Below are 20877 nucleotides of genomic sequence, written 5' to 3'. Positions count from 1 at the left end.
TTCTCAGATCATCACTCTCTGATTCTAGCTTCACTGACACAATATTCATTTTATCCTGGGGAAAGACACAATTGCTGAATTGGTCACACTGGCATCCGGGACGGGAGCAAGACTGTCCCAGAAGGTGCCTTTGCTGGGCACTTGACGTCTGCATCGGTCTCCTCTGCCATTCTTTAGAGGTCAGCCAAAGAGAAAATTCAGACGGGTACTTAATGCAATTCAAAAGTCTGAGCGCTGCAAACAGCCACCACCTTTTGAGGCCATTTGGAGACCCTGAGTATCAAGCAGATGGTAAGCGGCACAGCCCCTTATAGATTCGTGTTTCTGGCAACACCTTGTAATGGGGAGCACGAAAGCAATGTTGAGTTGCCCATTGCAGTGCTAAGTGGGCACCTTGAAAATTGAAAACCTAAGTCTACCCATAGTTTATCCTGAATTTAAACAATCTCTGGCTATCCTGCATACAGTAATAGACTTTGCTCCCAAACCATTCATTTAAATGCTCAGACACTAAAACCCAAAAAAGAATCAACTTCATGGATGGCTGGCCTTGTTAACAATAGCGACTGGGGTATGTTATATTTCAGGAGCACTGGCTCACCAAGTTCTTGTTAAGGGCATGGTAATTTTGGAAATGTCCTTGTTTTCAGGGATTTTCTTTTCATTTACACACATACCCACCCTCACAGACCCACACATCTGTTTCCCCTATGTGAAAGTTCAGAAAGGCTGTGAAAAATAAGTAGAAAGGGAATCCAAAGCCCAAAGCCATGCAGAAGAAAGACCAAGTACAGACTGGGATATGGAGTCGCTTCCAGGTGCCGGCCAGGTAATGGGGAATGACTTCATTCTCTTTTAATAATTTTTAATAATAACTTTACTGTGGTTTTTCTGCTTATCGAGAGAAATCTATGCCCGTTATAGAAAATTTGGAAAATACAGAGATGTCATGAAATAAGTTCTACCACTCAGGGACCATCACTGATAAGATTTTGATGTAAATTTTTACTGAGTTCTTTTTATAAGCATAATTGCATTGTCTATTTGTTTTATACCTGTTCATTTCTAACCTCTACCTAATCACAACCTTTAATGACTTTGCTTATTTATTTGTTTCTTGTCTGTCACCACACCCCTGTCCCCAAATGCTCCTTCTGCCCTGGAAAGTATGCTTCCGAAAGGGAAAGTTGTGTCCTATTCTTTCCTTTCACAGAACCTGGGACCTCTTGGGTACCCAATAGATTAGTGAATGCACCAATTCATTGAGATCCTATTGAGCATGTAACTTTAGGTCTCATATTTCTCTCCCAACACTGCAACAGTGTAATAAGCACATCTTGTACATCACTACACAATCCCTCCAATCTCTTCACTTATCCAAGTACTACAGGAGTAGCAGATCCCTGCAGGCCCTGGTGCAGCTAGAGAATGCCTCCCACAGACTTTTGCTTCCAGCCTGAAGGCATCCCTCATTCCCCAGACAGGGAGACTCATGGGAACCCTATGCATAACCTGGAGGTGTGCCCATAAGCCATGCTTGACCAATGACAGCCAGAAGCCAGTGGATAAATCCTCTGGAAGATGGTTCTGAGATATATTTCATAAACCTCTCTGAAGATCCTGATGGGTTTGACTTCATCAGCCATGGACAACATGAAAACACATCCTCATTTTGTTTCTCCCTGTTTCCCTCTCCTGTGCTCTGTAAACCTGTTCCATGGACCCCCATCCTAAAGATCCTATTGGCACAAAGCCTTCATCTCAGATTCTGCTTCATAGGAAATCAGCCTAAGAAAAATAGAATTTTTATACATTATTATAAATTATTGAAGACAAATTTAATGGCTGTATAGTATTCTACTAATATAAATTACTATAGATAGGTAATAATTTTAATATTACTGAATGTTTAGGTGGTTCTTTGCTTTTAATCTTACAAATAAAGCTATGTAGAACATCTTCACATGTAAAGCTTTTTCCTCATTTAAGAAATGGAATTAGTGAGTCAAAGCTAAGAATCTTTTTTTTTTAGTTTTAGATCATATTGGCCAATTTCTTTCTGGAAAAGACTGTACCATTTTATAGTCCCACTAACAATATATGAACTTGTTCTTTCATTGCAACATTGCCAACACTGGATATTATCTTTACTTGTATTTTTGATAATTTGGGAGTTGAATAGATTTTTTTACTTTAATTTGCATTTCTTTAATTTATAGTATTTCCTCTTTTGGAAACTGTCTCTTATGGAAGAGCAATACTTTTCAGAATTTTGTGAAGCTCTGGGTTAGACATACCCTACAGCATAAGCCAAATCCCCCTACAAGATGGCCATTTGGGTAATGAGGTTGGAAAGCAATTCAGAGGGAAGATTTGAGTTGGAACAAGAGGGAACTCTTAAATTGAATAAATATGGTGCCTACTACATGCTGGGTGCATTAGAAAATACTGAAGATCCAAAGATGAAAAAGATAGAAAATGTCATCTTGGAGCTAATAGTCTAGTGATCATGCTGAGGAGGAAACTAAATGTCTGAAATAAAGTCATCCTAGAGGATGGTTTGACTGGAAAGGGCAAAAAGTAGTTCAAAATCCTCTCATTTTAGATTAAGAAAAATAGATTGTTTGGACTGCATTTAGTTTGGCTATGAAAGAAAGTAAACAATGCTCATGGTTTAGAGCTAGACATACTAGATTAAGCTCAAGTGATATCAAAGGGGGTAGGTGGTAATGTGATACTATAATAAGAAAACCTGAGCATAAGAATCAGGCAACCCTGGTTTTAAAACTGAATTCAACCACTTCCAGTTTATGACCCTGGGCAAGTTAGATTCTCTGGATCTCTATTTTCTTATCTGTGAAATGAAAATTATAATACCTTCCTGACAGAGTTGTTATGTGACTTCAAATAAGATCATGTATGGAATAGCCTAACAAATTCAATGGCACAAAGTAGAAAACCAATAAAAATCATAAAGAAAAAAAGTTAATGCTTTTTTAAAGTCAAAGGCAAAATTCCTCTGAGGATGAGAATTGTATTTTGTTACGTAAAATAGATCAGTGTCACATTTCACTGTGAAAGGATAGACCCGAGACCAGAGTCTAAAAATGAAGGAAAGACTCTAGAAGATAGAAACTATGAAGAAGGTAAAAAGTAGTAACCAAAAAAAAGGTGCTGATTAAAGAGAAACTGTTCCAACAACTTTTTCAAGAATGAAGGATATGAAACATCCACTTAAAAGTTGTTTGTTGCATGGTGACCAAAGTTAATGATACCTGAAATTTGCTAAGAGTGTAATGAAATTTGCTGAGAGTCTTTTGTGTTCTCAACACTCAAACATATAAAAGGTAACTATGTGAGGTGATGGACATGCTAATTAAAATGATTGTGGCATCATAGCACAATGTATATGTATATCAAATAATTACATCATTCACCTTAAATATATGAATATTATCAATTATACCTCAACAGAGCTGGAAAAAAAAGGTGACTTTTCTGCTCACCAAAATTGGGTGTTATCATCTTCAATTTTGACAGTAAGATTTGTGAATTGTGAATTTGTGAATTTGTGAATTTGTTTTTATTTAATAATTGTTTTAAGTTGCATATTTTATTATTAGTGGGGTTGAAGACTTCCCCCACATTGAAATAGTAAAAATAGTCTCTTGAAAAAAAAGTTATTTGCTGGGCAATGCTGAGATGTAACCTATCCTTCTATTTCTAGAACTACAGCAAAACAAATACCTCTGTGATGAATGTGTTAATTAATTTGATTGAGGTAATCTTTTCACAAGGTATACATATATCAAGAATCACATTGTATACTTTAAGTATATTACAATTTTATTTGTCAATTATACCTCAATAAAGTTAGAGAACAAAAACAAAAACCTCCAAAAATCTTTGCTGTACACATAGTCTAGTATCAAGTGTGTTAACTAATACACATATATGGGTTTAAGATTACTAGCAGCTCTTTTTCTTCCACCGTCAGGACCAGTTTGTTGAAAAAACGTGTTAGATATAGGAATTACAAAAAATGATGCATACATACCTAAAATATTTTTATCCACTAATTTTTGTATGTGAATCTAATACCTTCTATTCAAGTAAAATTCTCTCAGTTGGCTTCCCAGCCATCTTTCTTGCATAAACCATACCTATAATACAGCATTAATTTCCATTTTGGTTTTGCTAAAGTGGAACAAGAACTTAAAGACACTTGCAAAATAATCTGAGTACAGAATCCTTCTAGAGTCTTCTAAATTTTTCCAAATCTATTACTGTTATTTTTCCCAGTTTTAATTTAATGCTGTTTTTAAACAACTCATCTTTATGGAGACTTGCCATTATTATTTCATAATAGACAAAGGTTTTCTTACTCAATTATTTAATCAGTTAGGGTAATATTTCTATAAATTAATTATTTATACTAAAACACATACATAGTAAGGCACTTTGGTAACAGACATCTCTAATTTTGCTAAGCATACAACCTGACTGGTAGAGGTGCATGTGCATGAGTGTAGTTCTAGAGGGTGGCCTATAATGACTTCTGTTTCTAGCAGTATGGCAAACTAGATCTTTCTGAACAACCTTCTTGACTGGCACAGCTAAATTGTTGGAGAAAACATATATATTCAATCTTCTAAAAAGAACTGCTGAGTCAGCATAAAAGGAAGTCCTTCACAGATGTCAAAGAAAAAGTGGAAACAGGAACCTTGAAAGATAAAAGATACCAAAATCAAATTATATGTAGAGGTTTCTAGTAAACTCTGGAGTTCCTGAGCTCTGCTTTGATGCTGTAAAAGGTAAGGGGACTGGAGTTAAAATCTAGGATTTGCCCAAGGATGGAACCTGTGAAGACAAACTCCACTAGGCTCAGCTTCCAAGGACTGCCTACTCAAGGTAAAAAGAGACATAAGGAAAATTGTATTTATCAGTTCATTGCATTTATTGATTCTATGCTGAGTCGAGAGAGAAAAAATCTCATTTGAGAATTTGTTACCAATAGGCAATCATTATAGAAGTTTACAATCCAAATCCATGCTACCATTTGAATAATAATTTTAAAAATTCTAAACAAGTAGAGTGATCCTGTGTTAGTAATGCTACCAAATATCCTAAACTAACACAAATGTAGTTTGGAGGAATCCAACTACAGCCTTGGCCTCAAGAAATTGTCACAAAGTGCCAAGGAAAATGAGCAGACCACAGCCAAAAATCACAGAACACAAAAGTGACAGCCAACAGGAACAATGAGATGGCAAATCAGAACTGAAAGTCTTCAGTAACTGCAATATCAGATGCAGAGTATAAAATATACGAATTCAATATGTTTAAAGAAATAAAAGAGAAGCTTGAAAGTAAAACAGAGGAAAGAGACTCTAAAGAGCAACTAAATAGATTTGGAAAGACCTAAATTATACTCCTAGACACGAAAAATAAATTAATTAAAATTAAACATAGAATGGGTAAATTAAACAGCAAATTGGAGACAACAGACAAGAGTGTTAATGAGCTGAAAGATCCAAATAAATTATCTAGAATGCATCCCAGAGAGAAAACTGATTGGAAACATAAAAGGGGGTAAGAGTCATAAAGAATAGAGGGAAAATGTCCAGCATAAACCTAATTGGTGGTCCAGGAAGAGAAGGTATTAGTCAAAATAGGCTAGCCTATGACATAGCAACAAAGTAAGCCCCAAGTTTTAGTGGCTTAACAAAACTAGTGTATTTCTCACTCACTTAAAGTCCAGTATGAATCAGTCAACTGTTCAGGGAAATATTCTCCCCTGAAGAGCCCCAGAGATACTGTGGCTCTTCCATCTCAACGAGTGCTCCCCACAGTTTCTGCCAAAGGAGAAGAGAAAGCTGGAGGGTCACAGAATAATCAAAAATGATAAGGTGAATACATAGCATTAGCTCTGCCTCTGTTTGCCCTTCAGTCATGAAACCATTCCATTCTTCCACCCACACATAGAACACACTCAATCCCAACCCAAAGGCCCATCTAGTGGCTGCTCTCAGCTCAAAATCCAAAGATTTTGATAATCATATTAGTCTCTTCAAACATAGGCTCTCTTTTCATGACATCTGTGAATTAAAAAGTCATCATTATGCTCCATCCTATCAAATCAACAATGACGAAAGGGAAAAAAATTGCAATAAATATTTCCATTCTGAAAGGAAATGAATGAAAGATATAATATAACATAATATAATATTTCACTAAAATCCACTGGGCAGACATAGTGCATGCTCCTTATTCAAAGGAGATTTTCCTTGATTAAACCCTAATTTTCCTATTTTAAAATCTTTTTCCATTGGTCTTATGCCCTGTGGTGTCACGCTGTAAATTATTCCTTTTTACTTACTATCCTTTGCCACATCTAAAGTGGGCTTTGGGAGTCAATCACTCTTGTGGTCTGCACAGATTTCACAACTGATTTTCTGTTTATGAAAAGCTGGAACCCAAAAGTTGGTTTAAATTGTAAACGTCATATGCTTTTTAAAAATCCAGGCTAACTGTTTCTTTGTCAATATAGGTTTTCTAAAAAATTAAGTTTCTGATCTATCTGCTTTCAGTCAGTTACACATGCCCATAATGATATCAGAAGTACCCTTAGAGACATCGTCTTCAGATATGATTTATTTCTTTGTTTTTTTGTCCCCCATACCTCTCTCTCTCCGTTTAATGGCAGATATTTTAAGGTTATTTGGAATAATGAGTAAAGTGGCCAAACCTATAATGTGATGTTATCCTGGGTCATTTTATCTGTTGATAGGTTTTTTTTTCATCTTTATTGGATTATAATTGCCTTACAATGTTGTGTTAGTTTCTGCTGTACAACAAAGTGAATCAGCTATATGTATACATATATCCCTACCCTCTTGAACCTCCCTCCCACCCACCCCATCCCACCCCTCTAGGTTGTCACAAAGCACCAAGCTGATCTCCCTGTGCTATGCAGCAGCTTCCCACTAGCTATCTATTTTACACATGGTAGTGTATATATGTCAATGCTACTTTGCTAGTTGCCACTTTTAGATCTTTTGGCTTTTTCAATTTTGCAAGGTTTTGAGTTTCTAGATTCTATTTTCTTTTATTGTGCTAGCAAACTGACCCTACCTCTCTTGAACAAATCCCATTTTTATAACATTGTCACAGGTTGGGTTCTCCAGAAAGCAGATTTCAATAGGAGTTTAATGTACAAGATGATTATTAACGAATGGCCTTCGGATCAGCAACGGTGAAAGAAAAGGAAAGACAAGAGGGTTAAACAGAGGGAGAAACTGAAATATGAAGGAGGCCCATGAAAGCCTCAGTCTGTGCCACAGGGAACTCTGGAACTAAAATAGCCCAAGAAAATTGACACATACTATGTCAAAATGACTGGGTGTTTATATATCAGTTTTAATCAGTCAGTAGATATAAGCCACTCCAGGAAGGTTGTGACTTTGGGCAAGGTGGCTATCTCCAGCCAAGAAATTCTGTGAAGAGACTGTTATCTAAAGGATCGCCGGTAATAGAACTTCCAGACACAGGGGAATGAATACTGTGAAGAGACATCTAAGCAAAACATCTTCTTGTCCATCACATTCCACCCCTTGTGACCCTCAACTATACTTCTTAGCATGTTTGAGGAGTAGCTTCTCTACAACCCCAGTAGGCCTCTTTTCCTGGAGGAAACTTAGAAGACGAAGGATGGTGGAACAAAAAGATAGCCCCCACTACTGCAGATGGTTTCTGGGCCATAACTAATATTCAGTGTCTCCATCCTCCACTATACAATGCAATCCACAGATGTCATGGTTGTAGGCCCACTTGCATGTTTATTTGCTATAAACTGGCACAATATTATGTGGATAGACCAGTGAGTCAAAGATCTGGAAGCCCTTCAATAGTGGTGCTGGTTGAGCCCCTGAAGGCAGGAAAAAGAGAACACATACATGGAATATGTATTTATTCCTGTGAGACTCAATCACTAGACCTTCAATGGTAGAAGGAGCCCAATGCAGTCAACTTGCCATCACTTGGCTATTGGTTTATTCAAAGAGTGGTTCTGTATCAGGGTCTCATCATTGATATGTATTATCAATCAATTGATCATTCAGCAGTGGCAAGAGCACTATCAGCCTTGATGAGTGTAAGTCCATGTTGTTGAGGCCATTCATGGCCTCCATCTCTGTCACCATGGATATCTCATTCATGTGCCCATCATACCAGCAATGGGTGGCCAAGAACAGATGCTGGCCAATGACAACCAGCCAAGTCAGTACCTCTTTCATGGAAGATGCTCTCTTATGGACATTAACGTCTTATAAAGATCTTTACACTTAGCACTTATTCCCGTGTATTCACCTACATGCCTCTATGCCAGATCACCTTGTCACGAGACTTCTATTTTTTGTCCTTTCAGATGTCTTATCACCTGTTCAGGACATTCACATCTTCCCATGAATCCATATATATTTTATCCTGAGGTGGTCCCTCCTCTGGTTGCACAAAATGATAACCAGGTGCACCACTTGTATATCTGCCAAACTTGAGTGGAACCAGCATCCCTTCCACCCACATTCCACTGGCCATAACTCCACCTCTTTCAACTCTAACTGAAAGACAACTAGACAAGCTAACATTATTCTATGCCTGAATGTTCAAAGCTTTGCCTCTGCCACAGAGATAATAGAGAATACAGAAAAAGTAATGTTCAAAAATGGTTGAGAATTTTCCAGAACCATTTAAAGACACCAATATTCAGGTCTAGGTATTACAATAAATCCCAAGAAGATTAAATTAAAAGAAATAGACACCTCAATCATCATCATAATACTGAAGATCACCAAAAAAAGAGATCTTAAAAGACAAATTGCCCACAAAGAAATGGATATTAGACCAATTTATGACTTATCAATAACAACAGTGAAAGCCAGGTAGTAATGGAATAATACCCTCGATGTTATGAGAAAAAAGTTGAACTATTGTTCAAGAAAAAGGGTAAAGACATATTTAGACAGATAATATATGAGAAGCTCAACCCAGCTTCTCCCTAGAGTAAAGTCTATGGGATGTACTTTAAACAGAAGGAAAACAATCACAGAGTATCTGAGATAGAATGATAAGAAAAAAATAGGAAATGTGGGTGAATTTAAATCAACATTGACTGTTCAAAATAACTATAAGAAATTTTAGTTGTTGTGGAAAATAAAGGAGAATTAAAATACATAATATTAAGACTCAAATTGGGAAGAGGAGTGATCAAGGTTAAAGTATTTAAGGTCCTTGAATATCTCGTAGGACAATGAAGTGGTGGTGATTGGTGGTGGTGGTTAAATAAACCTGTTAAAAGTGTTTGAGTAACAAAAAATAATACACTGAGCACATAACATCCAACCATATAAAGGGAAAAAATAAAACAAAGAAAAGAAAACAAGACTTAGCCAAATAAGTATGTCACAGAAGACAGATACAGACATAGATACATCAAATTATTTTACTTACATATAGATAAAAATAAGACAATATACTTTCATGTGTACATATAAAATCATACAGGAAATTTAGAGAGTGATTCAGAGAAAATTCTAGGCAGTGCTTACCCTGCGGAGAGCGCAGGATGGGGGAGAGCAGTGAGAGGGTGCCGTGAGGGAGGGGCATGCACGTTTCTATTTTTAAGCTAGAGGGTGGGCACTCAGGTATTTACCTTATTATTCTCTTTTAAAGGAATCATAAATGTTTTAAATACTCTTTTGCATGTGTGATATATTTCATCAAAAAAATATACTTAAAAAAAACGTGGACTGCTGAGTATTCAAATTGCCAGGAGTGTTAGTCGGTATGAATTGTCAGCACATATATTTTAGAGAAGGAATGGAGAGTGTCAATTAAAGCAATAAATCAATCCAGAAAAGCATTAATCCAGCAATTTGATTAAGTAGAGATCAGATAAGAGTGATTTCACTCTGGGTGAATACAATTATTTAAATGTGCTCTCCCAGGGGAGGAGAGAAGAGGAGAGAAAACCTAGTAGAACTCAGTGCTCTTGGTTTGGTTTCTTGGAGACTGCTCTGGATCTTGGATGTGGATTTAACTGACTGTGATGCTTGCTTCAGTAGGACTCTGTATGCGTTAACTGCATTTGTATTGTGTGCCTACTGAATTTCACTTCTTAATGGGCTGTATCTTTCTATACTGCATTTTCTCCTCCATGAAAAGCAGAGCAATAGGTTACTGTTCAACAAAAAACGATGATAGTTTATAAGGTTTGTGTTTCTTATAAAGTTGCTTGAATAGTGTCTGCTCAGTTCCCTGAAGAAACTGGGATGAAATAACAGTATACATTTTAATAAAATATGCAAGGAGTTTGAACACTAAAACTGCTGTTATCAGTATTACCATTATCAGTAGAGAAGTTGTATACCTAATTCTCCACACATTGTACTAAAAAATTAAAGCATTATATCTAATACAATGTCAAAGACAACATTAAGGCAAAAATTAACTACAGGAATGCACAAAAGTGAAAGAATGGAATTCTAAATGAACAGATTAGAGAGATGGTAGCATTAAGATGTCTTCAGTTTCTAGAATAAATACAGAGAGTTTTCTAACGTACTGCTCTGAAAAAAAAAATCATTCATGGAAGTTCTACCTATAGTCATTTACATTTTCATAAATGATCTGTAGCATGACTAGTTGTTAAAATACAATATTGACTTTAGGTAGATAATGAATCGACAACCAAGAAATGCCCAAAAGTGAATTCATCCAAACTGTCATCATTAGCCAAACACTATTTTGTTAGAAGTACAAAGACAAAACAATCAGGATTTCTGCCTAGTCAGGTGAGTGAAGCAAACAAGTCAAGAGACTCCATGCTCACATAGTGAGTCCCTGGTTTCCTGTTCTCTCTTAGTAGGTGCTTATTGAAATGTTATTTAAATGATGGCTATGTGGTATGTTGGGTCAAAGTGCTTTCAGAATACCAAGGAGTTGGTGATGTTTGAGCTGAATCTTTAAGGAAAGACAGGGCATTTCCAAGAAGAGAAATATTCAGCTGGAAGAGATCAATGGAAAGAAAGATTGTTTTTTTCCATTTAAAATGTAAGGTTATGCAGGGGTAAATGGACATGTAAGCCCTGAAAGGTTCAGAGGATGAGGGTAGAGATGAGACTGGGAGGTAGAATGGGCCATATAATAAAAGACATCTATTCCAAACTAAAGAGCTTGTACTTGCTCCTACAGAAAGTAAGGAGTCCTCAGAGGTTTCTCTGTAGGGCAGTATGTATGCAGGCTTGTTTCTATAAAGAGGAGATCTCCTGTAGCATAACAGATGCTGGATCAGGAGAGGAATGTCATGTCTTAGGCCCTGTGTTAGTGGCCACACAAAGATAAAGAAGATGCTGTCACTGCCTTCCAGGTGGTGGACACCTAGTGAGGGAGGCAGGTAAAATCAAGAGACAGATAATAGCAAAGGCTAAGTGCTGTGATGAATTTATACACAGTGGTGCTTTGGAAGTACACAGGAGGACTACCTACCTCATGGTGGAGAAGTCAGGGAAGGCTTCTAGGAGGAAGTATCAGCTGAACTGAGCCTAGAAAATCAGGACATAAAGGCACATATGCTGTACTTTAACTCACTGCTCAAGTCACACCATAAGGTTAAGAGATCATAACTGATTCTTATCCAATCACATGTGTTTTAGGGAACATGGAAGGGTATAAGTATAAAAGCAATTAATTTAATAAATCAATAAAATAATAAGAGCAGTATTTAATCTTATTAAGCACAAAGAATGTTTCATTGATCAATCATGCACAGAGAGTGTTTATCAAGGGCTAGGCACCAGAAAAGCTTCAGGGGAATTTTCAGAAGTACCAGAACTGTGACCAATGGGATTCTCACAATGGGAAAGGGCTTAGAATAGGTCATATTCCACTAAGTCCCCTTGAATACTGAGGTTCCATTTCTGCCACCATTAAGAAGCTTATAACCTAATAGATGAAGCAGATTTTTTTCATGCCAGGAAAAATAAAGGTATAAAACAAGGCTTATAAAAATGTAGGAATAAGTGGTATGATACAAACTGAAACTTCCATGGGGCTTATGAGAGATAAACTGAGAAATTCCAGACAGAGGGAATACTCTGAAAACAGTGCCTAGGAATAAGCAAAAACATGGCATTGTCTTTTTCCTTCCTTCCTTCCTTCCTAACTTCCCTTCCTCCTGCCCTTTCTTCTGCCCTCCCTCCCACTCTCTTTCCTCTTTTCTTTCTTTCCTTCTTCCATAGATATTTATTGAACCTAAAATTATTTTTAAAATCAAAAACGTATTCCTTTACTGCAGATTGCTTACAGTTCAGTGAAGGGACACCAAGAAAAGAGAACATAACTGGCCCTCCTTCCCCTCCTAAATCTAATTCCATCTTCTGGAGTCAGAAATAGGGAGTTGATCAGGGAATACATCCCAAAAGAGGTGATGCCCAAACTAAATCACAAAGGAGCCCAGAAGGTAAGCAAGGCAGAAAAATAGCTCACACCAAAGCAAAATACAGAGTGTGGCATATTCAAGGAAATACAAGGATTTAAGCATAGCTGAAACTTGGGATGTGCTGGAGAGGGATGAGGGGTAGAATCCGAGGAGCAGTGCGATGATGACTCACAGGACAGGAGACTGACCCAGCTGGTGGTTGAGGAACAGTAGGAGATAAAGTTGAATAGGTCAAATAAGGTCCTGCCAGCTAGAGGAGAGCAGATGGGCGTCACATTAAAAAGGTTTCTAATAGTTCTGCAGAACTGTGTTTGTTAAGCAATTTTGCACACTTGAAAGCAATCTGGGTACATTTAGGCCTTACAACTATAGTTTGTGTTACCTGTAATTATTATTAATTAAGGCAGAGACTGGTGTATATGAAAGGAGTGTGGAAATCTGCAGGGTTCATTTTTGTATTTGTCAACTTTTATTTGAAAACAGCAGGTGAAATTCTGATTTGAGCAACATTTAGCCTCAAATTATCATGCAGATTGTTTTGGTATCTATATAATTGCAAAGTACTGCTTTGGTCAAAGCTCCTGAACACTTTTTGTTGCTTATTTTGGCAATAAACCTGTTAATTAGTTAATTGTAAAACGTTAGTGAATCAAGCAAAAAGAATCCATCTGTTTATAAAATTTCATCTCTTCTGGGCATAATATTTAAAAACAAGAGCTGGCTTGCACTGTATTGCCTACTAACTACAGACATTGTCTGTGAAATATTTGTACAGTCCCCACTTAGGGCTAAGAGGTGATATTTTAATGCAACCATTTGCCGTATTTGAAGGTAATTTTTAGGTACATGGTGCTGCATACAATTTGTTTCAGGGACTGTTGGAAACTGAAAAATTGGTGAGAGATATATGACTTTTTCCTCTATATCCCAAGGTGAACCTAGAAATAATTAGCCAGGCAGGAAAAAAAATCAGAAGGGCATTTCACACAGAGACACACAGTTATAAAGCAAGGAGAAAAACAGAAGAAAAAAAAAACAGGACGGCAAAAATTCCTAAACAAAGAAAACTTGTAGTGCACCTAGGAGAAGCGCCAGAGAGAACACTGGTGAGCAAGGCAGGGACCAGACTGTGAAAAAATGTGTTTCCATAAAGAGGGATTTCTCTGCAACTGTACCATCAAGTTATGGGAATACATTGAAAATCCTCCATTTGAAGAATCTAATGAAATATTTGTTTTTAGGAAACATTGACAATCATCCCCTTGGAAAACTGGGGAGATTCCTAAGGTCCTCCTTTTCCCAGCTCCCAGGGGGAAGTGTAGTGAGAAGCTCAGGAAAACCCAGGCATCCAAGAATGAAGTAGGGAAAATGCCACCAGACTGAGAGCCAGAGACACGGGTTCTAACCCTAGCAGCATACAGACTAGCGGGTGAGCAAAGTCATGTCATTTGGCTCCCTGGGTCTCTCCTTTTCTTGGTAAATGGGAAAGTTGTTTGGGGACACAATTTGTCTGGGTTTAGGAGGATGGGTTTACATAGTTCTAGTCACTTTCATGTATAGCTAAGTTATTGATAGCCACAGGGATATAGGGATGGCTTTAAGGAACTTCTACCACCGGGAATTGGAGTTAAGCTGCCTCCTGACATAAAGATGCAGGGCAAGGGGCCAAATCACAATATGAACTCAGGTTCCCATAACTGGAATTATGTAGGTTTGGAGGAAGAAACAAAGTTTGAAATATAAGATACCAGAAGCTAGTCCATTGTCCAAAATCATAAACAGAGGATGTAGATTTGATGGACACCTAATCATAATGGAAGTTACTGCTTTGGTTATCATCTGAATTTTTGGTTACAATTTACCTTTTGATATCAGAATGATTTCTATTGATTTTTTATTGCTGATCATCATAGATTTTGTTTTGTATCCCATTAATTGTCTGAAGTCTCTTTTGAATCTTTAATAAATAAATTTAAAGATAACAAAGGAAGGTACCCTTCAGATATATCGACATCCAAACCACTTGTTTTGTTTCTTTAAACATTCAGAACATCTTAAATCTCTTTGTAAAATGTGATGAAAATGAAATACAGATTAGGCCTCTGGAGAGGAGCATCAGAGGATCTAAAACTCCCAGACATTTCACCTCTCATGTATGCTTTCCCTTTCTGTGGACTTTATTCTGTCTTGATGTAACTAGTCATTTCAACACTAAGGGAGACCCACCGACTGATAACTCCCATGCTCATATTTCTTCCTCCACCATAGATTACCTAGTTGTAAGTCAAAATTCCATTTATTATATTATTTTAAGGCCTATCTTGCTTTGATATTCCACTTGGGGGTCCCAGTGAACATCTGTTGTTAACGACTCTGATTTGCTCATGAAGTCTTCACTTAAATATTCAGCAAAGCTGATGAAGAGAATGTACCATGATATGATGAAGTATGTAGAGCCAAATTAGTGGAGTCACTTATGTCAGAGACAGAATGGAGATGGTCAGTGCAGGCGCATAATGGAACCTTAACCTAACCATACAGGAACTTACAACTCTTCTCAGAAATCAGCAGAGCAAGTTAGCCACTCCCCAAATGCCAAGTGTGTTCATGCTATCTTTGGACTTCCTTGTTCTCCCAACTCAGAGTCCCTAATCCAATAGGGAAGAAGACCTCTAGGCAACCAATAATCTGAAAAAAAAACAAAAACTAAATGACTTCTACATTTACCGCATAAAAATCCCCTAGTCTGTGAGCAACTTGGAACTCATTGCCCCCATCGTCTTGAGTTTCCTGGCTCGCTGATGGGAAGCTTTGCAATAAACTCATCTTTTTCCTTTGTTTTATTCAGTGTGCAGAGCTTGGTTTTTGACACGTAGAAAGAGCACTGAGTTGGGAGCCAGAAAACCTAGTCTCCAGTCTAGTCTTGAGAGCTGTGTGGCCTTTAATAATTCATTTAATTTCCTTTAGCCCCAGTTTCCTCAACTATAAAAACAGAAAGTTGGACCAGGTATCATTTTAGATTCCTTCCAGTTAAAACATTCTGGAATTTGATTTCCCAGGCTAATTTTGGGGGCATCCATTTGCTTCCAGCCCTGGTAAACAGAGGCCAATGCTGTTACAACCTGACAGCTGGAGAGATAGACGAAGAATAAAAGTTTCCCTAAGTGCTCCTGTTCCTCCTTTTTTGTAAATAAATGAAAAGACTTCATTTTCCAGAGCAAATCCTGAGTCGCAAATGCCATTTTTTTCTTCATGGGGAAGTGAAAAAAATTAGCATTTAAAAATATGCAAGCAAGTAACATTTCGTTTGTTTCCCTAATGTCTGATTTAAGGATAAAGATCTTTTTTCAGCACTAAAAGCAAAACCACCTAATTCATCTGGCTTAGAGGATCGTTTACATATCCAATGGAACATTTATTTTATCTGACCAGAATTGAAGATGATACAACATTCTTAGCTGAGATTAAAAATATATAAGGATAGAATATTGATGGCAATACGCAGGATAGAGAACAGCCCAGATGATGCACTGTGGATGATAAGAATGAAATGGTTCTTAGCTAAAGTGAAATGATAACCTCAAAAGATATAGATTAATGACAGTAGTTTCTAAGATTGAAAAAGGAGAGGCAAGGATAAAAGAGGAATAAATTTAAGGATTTCAACAAAGGATGGAGAAATTTAAAGGATGATGTTAATTGAATTATGTGTTGTAACCAGATAATACTCTATTATACAAAGATGAAAGCCACAGTCGTATCAAACCATCTAGTGGAAAGACATCAACTGAATCTGCAAGGGTTATTTTTAAAGTGGCAGATTCTAATATGAATCCAAATTTCTGGAGTACAAATTTAGTTTAAGCTTCTCAATTTATAATGGTGATAAGTTTAGTTTGATCGCTCAGGAACATATTTGGCAGATGCATGGCAATTTCAGGATGACTGAATGCATTGTTACTTTTCGTCCAGAATTCATTGATTCATTTTATACACATTTATTGAGTTCTTCTATGTGTCCATAATCCCAAATGACTCAAAAGGCACTGTTTTTCAATCTTCATTCATTCAACAAACCTCTCCTAAGAACCATCTGTGTGAAAAGCATTGTGCTAAAGTTCAGAGGTTAGAATAAATCAACGTGTTTTTTGAGGACAAGAGCTATATTACCCTTACCTTTCCATGCCTGCCAAGAGGCCTGGCCTGATATAAGTAGTTGATAAATGTTAAAATGAACTAAACCTTTTACGGAAGCAGATATAGATAAAACTATAAGCTAAGAGAACCAAATATTATCTTACAATGTATAGAATCATGAACTAAAAAAGTTGGAGGAATATACGGAAGCAACCTAAGTGTCCATCAACAGATGAATGGATAAAGAAGCTGTGGTATATATATTCAATGGAATACTACTCAGCTACAAAAAAAAGAATGAAATTTTGCCACTTGCAGCAACATGGATGGACTTGGAGAACATTATGCTAAGTGACATAAGTCAGACAGATAAAGACTAACGTTGTGTGATATCACTTGTGTGTAGAATCTAAAAAATACAACAAAATAGTAAATATAACAAAAAAGAAGCAGACTCATAGATACAGACAACAAGCTAGTGGTTGCCAGTGGGGAGAGGGAAGGGGGGAAGAGCTATGTGAGGGTAGGGGATCAAGAAGTACAAACTATTAGGTATAAAATAAACTATAAGGGTATATTATACAATGTTTATTTATAATAGCCAATATTTTATAATAACTATAAATTGAATATAACCTATAAAGATTGTGAATCACTATATTGCATTCCTGTACCTTATGTAACATTGTGTATCAACTATACTTCAATAAAAAATAAAGAAAAAATAAAAATTAAACATTAAATTAAAAAGTTGGAAGAGATCATATATGTCATTGAACCTTATGGAACAAATCTGGTTTGTTCCATGGAATAAAAGTAATGGATGTTATTAAAATTAAAGGGGGTGGGAGATTCCTTGGTCAAATAATTTCAAAGGAAACAGAATCAAACAAGTTTCTTTACTTCCCAGAGACTTTGATTAGCTAAAATTTTGTATTTCTCTCAAAATCGGATAGAGCACATAGCATTTCCAACCTTATTCATCCAGGGGCTTTTTTATTGTGAAACTAATGTCTGACTTTGGTAAGGGCTCAACTGGTCCATTTTCCTTGCTTTATCCCCCAACCTCACCACTTGTAACCCAGTGAGAGACAACTTTGTAACTCTGCCTAAACAATTCAATAAGTGATTCATCCAATTTTTTGAGCAAATGTTCTGTTATTGGATAGCCTTAATCGTTGGAAATCGTTAGAATTTTGAGCTGAAATCTACCTCACAGTCTACTAGAGCACGTGTTAGCAAACAATGGTTGGAAGGAAAAATCTGCCCTGTGGCCTATTTTTGTATGGTCCTCAAGCTAAGAATATTTTAAAAATTTTTTAAAGACTAAAAAGAAGAATATGCAGTAGTGATCATATATGGCCCACCCAACCTAAAATATTTACAATCTTGACTTTTACAAAAGAGTCTACAGACCTGTGCTCTAAAAAAAATTGTCTCCAGAATTTTTGATCATGCCCTCTGTGGCAAGCAGTCTCTAAGGTAGTTTCCAAAAATCCCTATCTCCTTGTATTTAAGTCCTTGTATAACCCCTCCCCTTGAAAATAAGCTAGATTTAACAACTCACTTCTATTCTATTCTATTCTATTCTATTCTATTCTATTCTATTCTATTCTATTCTATTCTATTCTATTGAACAGACTTGTTTCTATTCTATTTCACTGAATAGAATATGGCAAAATTGATGGAATGCCACTTTTAAGATTAAGTTGTAAAAGACTTTGGCTTCTGACTTGGATACTGTCTCTCCCTCTCTCATTCAACTGTTCTAAGGAAAGTCAGCTGCCATATTGCTAGCTACTTTATAAAAAGGCAAGGAAAAGTAAAAAGGTCTCCAGCTAACAGCCAGCGAAGGACTAAGGCCTTCAGGCCAACGGTCTGAAAGGGACTGAATTTTACCAATAATCAGGTGAGTGAGCTTAAAACAATCTCTAGTTCAACCTTCAAATGTGACCACAGTCCTGGTCAACAGCTCTATTTCAAATTCATAAAGAGACCTTGAGCTAGAGGCAGCCAGCTCAATTACACCCAGATTCCTGACCCATAAAAACTGAGATAATAAATGTCTGCTGTTTTAAGATGTTATGTTCTGGGATAACTGTTATCCAGCAATAGATAACTAATATATACTCCCATTAGTAAAAATTTTCAGGGCATGTAGTCCCAGTATATGTATATTTACCTATGAATTATAAACATGTCCTACTGCAAATTTTTACTTTAAATACTAGTAAGGCTTACGTTTTTTCTTAATTTTTATATAAAAATAAATATAGAAGGAAGTTTTAATAACTCGTTACGGGTATGGACCCTGTTGGATTGGTTTATCCATGCCTTGATATGCTCACTTTTTATGTCTACTTTGCAGAACACTGCGTAAAGTAACATATAATATCATAATAACACAAACACTCCCCAAAATTATAGACATAGAATTTTATTTGTCTGATCACTTTATCCTTTCAGTAGAATGAGTTCATTCTGTCTAAAATATTTTATTTGTTCAGAAATGTTAGCTCTTCATTCATGTTAATCAATGGACAACTCATCACAGATGTCACCTTGGAAACCTGTACTTCAGTTTGTAGGAAATTTTCAGACGTCTAAGAGAGTTTGTTCTGTCTTAAGGGTTACTTGGTCACTGAAGAGGAATGTTAACAGCTGTGGGAGAAGCAATTAGTGTCCATTCTATCCTGATTCACAATTCTGTAAAATGCCTGGTAGCATTTTCTATGGTTTTACAAAATGGCGACCTTCTGTTTCAGAGTGCTGGGTAGATTGAGTTCTGTATACAGTTATCATCATGTGGATGCCCCATGTAGCTTCCAATTAGGAAATCAACACTAATTTCACTCCCCAACCAGATTGAAATATAAAAGAGACAGATAAGACCTTCATAGTGAGGTAGGAACAGAGATTTCAGGCAAGCAGAATTCATGAATATCAACTTTTAGGAGCATTCAATTAAAAATGCAAAGGCAGAGCTCTCTGAAAAACTGGAAGGCTCTGGATGAAAGGAGAGAGATTAGTGAGAACCCTGTGATGAATGTACTGTTTTCGTACAATGCCCTAATCAGGAGACGAGTGGTAGTTGTTATGAAACAGTGAGTTGGGAACAATGCCTTTCCCAGGGAAGTAGTCACTACAAAACAAGGGCTGCAGTAGGACGATACTGACTTGTACACATGAAAGAGAATAATTACTTTAAGACGTTGTGTTCGACATCTGGTGAGCTTCCTTGATCCCAAACCAAAAATACTAGAAACTGGAAAGTAGTGGGTTATTTTTCCCTTGGCTTCCAAACTTCCTATTTTTCTCACTACACGTTTCATATTATCCCAATTATCTAAGTTGGTGCATTAATATAGAAATACTATGATCTTCCATTTTCTCTAATTAAGACTATTAGGAAGACATTTTATGCTCTTATTTTTTTAATGAAACGCAATCTAAAGTCACTGTATCAGATCTTATTAGCTGCTACATTATAACATACAATATTTCATTGGGGGCAAAATGCCTAAATCAAAAATTAGATCCAAACTTCAAGAATGCAAACTATGATAGTAACATAGTCATGGTCTTTTGCATATATTTCATCCTGTATAAAATAAAACTTCCCTTGCGTCAAGTTTTAATCAAGCATGTCCCCAGGAAAAACTGTGACATGGGAGACCTGGGAAGACATTTTACCATTCCATCTTTTCAATAATAGGGTGTCCAAATTAAAAGTCCCACGTATTTTAAGGAGGATGTGAGAGGTGAATAAAGAGTTGACCCACACTACGTCATATTTTAAAAGAGCAAAATAGGAAACTTTCATTCAATTATTTCAGGAAGTATACTTAAGTGTTAACTGCATTGTGAGCATGAAATTAATCACAATGGGATGCGGTAACATACTGGAGAAAGATGTCTCCACTGCCCAGCATATAGTAGTTGCTCAATACAATATTTTTTCAATAAATGTATATAGTCCTTATTCTTTTCCCTAAAGAAACATGCAATCTAGGTGAGATTAATAGACATTCTCTCATCTAATGTTCACTATACTTCTGTAAGGAAGTAAATATTTTTAAGCTAATTTTGTAAATGGGGAAACAGGGGTTCTGAAAAGCTAATTTGTCCAACCAAGGTCAGAGAGCTAGAAAGTGTGGAGCAAGGAATTCAACCCTGTCTGTCTCTGGAGTCCAGACTGTTAACTTGGACTTGCATCTCTCAGCCGCTGATGTTTCACTCTTATG

This window comes from Eubalaena glacialis, chromosome 5 (genome assembly GCF_028564815.1).
Source record: "Eubalaena glacialis isolate mEubGla1 chromosome 5, mEubGla1.1.hap2.+ XY, whole genome shotgun sequence".
In the NCBI taxonomy this organism is placed as follows: domain Eukaryota; kingdom Metazoa; phylum Chordata; class Mammalia; order Artiodactyla; family Balaenidae; genus Eubalaena; species Eubalaena glacialis.
The sequence above is the reverse complement of the archived record's forward strand: the minus strand, read 5'-3'. Positions refer to the sequence as shown.